Here is a 5,571-nt window from a genome sequence, read left to right as displayed (position 1 = left end):
ACATGGAGGTTATGTGTGGATTATAGGAAGCTAAATGCAATGACAGTTAAAAACAAGTATCACATCCTAGTAGTGGAGGATTTATTGGATGAGCTCAAGGGAGAAACTCTATTTTCTAAAATTGACTTAAGAGCTGGATATCATCAAGTGAGGATGAAGGAATCTGATGAGTTTAAGACTGCCTTCAGGACACATCATGGGCTATGGCAATTCAAAGTCATGCCATTTGGGTTAACTAATGCACCTGCCACATTTCAGGCTTTGATGCATCAAGTCTTTGGAGAGTATCTCAGAAAATTCATTCTAGTGTTTTTTGATGATATATTAGTCTATAGTTCAGACTTGAGCAGTCATTTGAAACATTTAGAGAAGGTACTCCAACTGTTGAGACAGAACCAATTATATGCTAAAAGATCCAAATGCTCTTTTGCTCAACCACAGGTGGACTACCTTGGACACATCATTTCAGGGAATGGTGTACAAACTGATCCAGCCAAGATTCAAACAATGTTGCAGTGGCCTAAGCCAACAAGCATTAAGGAATTGAGGGGATTCCTTGGGCTCACTGGATACTACAGGAGGTTTATATTAGGTTATGGAGTCATTAGTTAGCCATTGACTTCATTACTTAAGAAGGGAAACTTTGCATGGTCTGAAGAAGCTACAATTGCTTTTGAGAAACTCAAGGAAGCAATGGTTAAGGCTCATGTGTTAGCCTTACCTGATTTCTCTAAACCTTTCACTGTAGAAGTTGATGCTAGTGGCTCAGGTATTGGGGCCATACTCATGCAGGAACACTATCCCATAGCCTATCTGAGCCAAGCCCTTAGTCCCAACATCAGGGGCTATCAACTTATGAAAAGGAACTATCGGCCTTAATACTAGCTGTGGACAAGTGGAGGCATTACTTGCAGCAAAATTTCTTTATAGTCAAGACTGGTCATTTTAGCCTCAAATTTCTCAAGGATCAGAGGATTTCCACAGTACTGCAGCACAAGGGGTTAACTAAGTTACTAGGATTAAACTTTGATATCCAGTATAGAAAAGGAAGTGAGAACTCAGCTGCTGATGCATTGTCAAGGAAGGCCTTAGGACACTGCAATTCTATGACCAGCATCAGACAAACCTGGGATCAAGAAGTGTTGGAAAGCTATCATGGCGATGAAGAAATAACTAAACTCATTGCTGACCTCACTCACAATCCCAATGGGAGTGGCAACAATTAAATGGTGAATGGATTACTAAGGCATTTGGGCAAATTGTGGATAGGAAGTAATGGAAACATGAGGCAGCAATTGATCAAGGCTATGCATTCCTCAGCATTAGGTGGTCATTTTGGAGTATTAGCCACTTACAAGAGGTTAAGGTCACTTTTCTACTGGCCAGCTATGCAGTTAGACATTCAGAAGGTCATTCAAGAGTGTGATACTTGCCAAAGGAACAAAACTGAAAACATAGCACCCCCAGGATTTCTGCAGCCCTTGCCTATTCCAGAACAACCTTGGAGGCACATTTCTATGGATTTTGTTGAAGGACTCCCAAGATCTGATGGGAAGGACACTATCCTAGTGGTGATTGATAGGTTCAGCAAGTATGCACATTTTATTCCACTTCTCCACCCCTTCAATGCAGCTCAAGTTGCCAAAGCTTTCCTAGATCATGTGTACAAGCTACATGGTTTACCTCAAAGTATAGTCTCAGACAGGGATAAGGTGTTCACCAGCCTATTTTGGAAGGAACTCTTCAAGTTATTAAAGGTTGAATTACACATGAGCTCAGCTTATCATCCCCAAACCGATGGTCAATCTGAGAGGTTAAACAGGTGTTTGGAAACATATCTTAGGTGTATGACAAGTCATAAACCAAAGGCATGGAATCAGTGGCTCCCCTTAGCTGAATTATGGTATAACACTTCATACCATTCTGCACTACAGATGACCCCATTCCAGGTTATATATGGTTATGAACCACCTCAGCTATCGTTTGAACTAGTGGCTCAAGGTAAGGTGGATTCTGTGGATCAGTGGTTACAAGAAAGGCAAGTCATGGCTAAGGTACTGCAGGAAAGTCTCAAGAAGGCTCAGAACAGGATGAAACAACAAGCAGATAAGCATAGGACTGATCGAGAGTTTTCAGTAGGTGATTGGGTTTACCTTAAACTCCAGCCTTATAGGCAATCTTCTGTTGCTATCCGGAAAAGTCTTAAGCTTTCTTCTAAATTCTATGGTCCTTATCAAGTCATCAGAAGGATTGGCAATGCTGCATATGAATTACAACTGCCACCATCAGCAAGGATTCACCCAGTTTTTCATGTTTCCCAGCTCAAGAAGAAGATAGGCACTGACATAGTGGCCTGTGTCGACCCCCCTGTGTGTTCACCTGATGGAGTTCCTATGACTGAACCAATTGCTGTACTAGGAAGGAGATCAAGGGAGGGAACAAAGCAGTCACACAAGTGTTAGTACAGTGGTCCTATTTCCCCTCCTTGTTTCTTCTTAACCGATCTTGTGTATTGCAGTAGTAACACAGTGGAAGACCTCAAACGCCATTACGATACAGTCCAGATACTGTCACTCAAAATCTTTGTGCCGCATGCGGTAACTACTTCCCTACCCAAGGTGACAAAGCCGCGCACAAAACTTTTTATGGGCATTGAAATGCTCATGGGTTTCTTTGCAATCAAGATTCTGTTCATCCCCATTTCTTTCGTACACCCAAAAAACATAGCTCTCATAACCCATGATTCTGTTTTTTATTTTTGGCCACCATTTTCGCCCTCTTTTTCTATCTCTCCAGCACCAATTTTTTCTCCTACTAAGGAATTTCTTGTTCCTGCTTTGTTCGTAATTGGTGATTCGTCAGTTGATTGTGGTACCAACAGTTCTCTTGGAACTTTTGCTCGTGCTGATACCTGATAGGCTTCATTATGGACGTGATTCTGATACACATCAACCTACTGGACGCTTCTGCAGTGGAAGAATTCCTGTGGATTATCTTGGTAATTTTATTTTTCAATTTCTTGGTACTTTTTTCTTTGTATAAAACTTGTTGAGATTCTTTTCAATTGGGTTAGTGGGATTTCTTGAAAAGTTGAGAATGTTTCTATTGGGTTAGTAAGATTTTGTGAAAAGGTTGAGAATTTTTCTATTGGGTTAGCGAGATTTGATATTGATGTGTGTTTGATTAATTGTCAGTGAGGGAAATGATTGGACTTTCAATAAATGGTTTATGGTTCTTTTTCTGTTAATTTCTTGCCTGATTAAATGGTTTATGGAAAGTCTTGGTTTGTAATCTTTTTGAAGAAATTTTGGGTGAAGACTGCTAATTTTCCATTTTTGTTGATTTGATTATATCAGCATTGGATCTTGGATTACCATTTGTGCCAAGTTATCTAGGGCAGGCTGGTTCAATTGAAGACATGATTCTTGGTGTTAGTTATGCTTCTGCTGGTGCTGGCATTATTTTCTCAAGCGGTTCTGAATTGGTACATTTTCATTATACGTACTTTCTGTTTTAATAATCATATACACTGTACTGTAACTATGCTAATGTTAGATTAGTATTTAAACTATAAGTGTAATATTTGTGCAGGGTCAGCATATCTCACTTGCACAGCAAATAGAGCAGGCCACTGACACTATTCTGCAGTTTATAATGACTATTGGTGAGGAAGCAACAGCTGATCTGATATCAACTTCTGTGTTCTACATTTCAATCGGGGCCAACGGCTATATTCATTACTATCTCCGCAATGTATCTGATGTTCAATCTGTTTACTTACCCTGGAGTTTCAACCAGTTTTTGGCACAGACAATGAAGCAGGCAATTAAGGTGCAGTGTTATATACGATCTTAACACCTTCTTTTATGTCTTCTGTGATCATACTATAATATCGTGGATATTTTCTTTTAGATGTATTGAATTTTGCAGCTATAACACAATAATTTGTTGTTAGAGTTCTAAGTCAAACAATGTCTCCCTATGTAGCACATATTGTAACACACCAATATAACCAAGAAAGCTACACATTGACATATATAGGGACGGGGAAATTCAGTACTCGATTTAGTAATATTAGAAGAAGAGTATGGTTTTGTCTGCTTTTAATGTCACTTAAGCCATTCACATTTTAGAAGAAACAGCAACAAATTTCTCTATTTGCGCTCGTTGCTCTTCTCCCTCTCATACATTACATGCTTCAGCCTCCCCTATGGCTTTACATTGTTTCCAAGACTATTTAGTTCAACATGCAAAAAAAGGTTTATTGATATTTGATTCTGCTATCATATGTCAGCAATAATTTTCGAAGTTTTTCTTCATAAATTTATCTGATGTGTGTGTGTGTGTATATATATACAGAACTTGTACAATGCAAATGTCAGAAAAGTGGTTGTAATGGGACTGGATCCAATAGGCTGTGCTCCTTACTACTTATGGCTATACCATAGCAAGAATGGGCAGTGTGTGGAAACCATAAACGACATGATACTGGAGTTCAACTTTGCTGTTAGATATATCGTCACTGAACTTAATGAGGAACTTGTTGGTGCCACTGTCATATTCTGTGATGCATTTGAAGGGTCAATGGACATCATTCAGAATCATGACCGTTATGGTGAGCGATCCATCCGTATAAAGATTTATTTGACAGGACGCATCATATATCCAGTCTAACGTCTTTTAATCATTTCCATTACAGGTTTCAATGTAACAGATGAGGCTTGCTGTGGTTTAGGCAAATACAAAGGCTGGATCTTGTGCATTTCCCCTGAAATGGCGTGCAGTAACGCCTCAAATCATATCTGGTGGGATCAATTTTACCCGACTGATGCTGTGAACGCGACCCTTGCTGACAATGTATGGTCCGGCTTACACACACCTCTGTGCTACCCAATGAAGTTGCAGGACATGTTAGCTCCAAGCCACCAGATAATTGGACCTATACACATTCTCGTTCTGTGCCTATTAGCACTGTATAGTTGATATAGCATTCTTTGTGTGTTGCATTTTTACGATTATAACGCGTAGAGCCTTGTAAATTTCAGTATTCCTAGGAAATGCAGCTGTGATAAGTCTGCACTGACAAAACTCGTTCTGCCAGATTGCTAATAGGATAACATGTTGAATCTTTGAACTATTAGTTCAGAATTTATGATAACAAAACTAAAAGAAACTCTGTGATAGTAAGTAGTAGTAGTAGTAGTACAAGTGCTTCATTTGAATTTTGCATCAATTAGGAGAACATATCTACAAATTTTTACTACCTTCATAGAAGTACTGAAATACACACACACACACACACACAAGAAAAACTAATATTTGGTCTAAAAACTTTTTTAATGTTTGGTTTCTTACGTATATTTGTTTGGTTTCTTACGTATATTTCCCATTTTATTCTTTGCACGGTAAAAAGTTACCGGTACTGAGTGTTTACTCCAAATTAAACTAATTATCATGGTTAAAGGATCGATTAAGATGAGAATATGTATCAATTGATTATGATTAATGATAACCCTATTTTTGAAGATATGTATTATGTATTTATTGAATTTTGCTGCTATACATTCTAAG

At 38.7% G+C, this 5,571-nt stretch overlaps 1 pseudogene; it reads left to right on the top strand.

Annotated features, from left to right (window-relative positions):
- Positions 1-2,276: 2,276 nt before the first annotated feature.
- On the top strand, positions 2,277-5,107 carry LOC109237985 (annotated as a pseudogene).
- Positions 5,108-5,571: the final 464 nt, after the last annotated feature.

This window comes from Nicotiana attenuata, unplaced genomic scaffold (assembly GCF_001879085.1).
Source record: "Nicotiana attenuata strain UT unplaced genomic scaffold, NIATTr2, whole genome shotgun sequence".
NCBI classification, from domain to species: domain Eukaryota; kingdom Viridiplantae; phylum Streptophyta; class Magnoliopsida; order Solanales; family Solanaceae; genus Nicotiana; species Nicotiana attenuata.
Note: the sequence above shows the minus strand (reverse complement) of the source record. Positions and strands in the feature narration are given on the sequence as shown.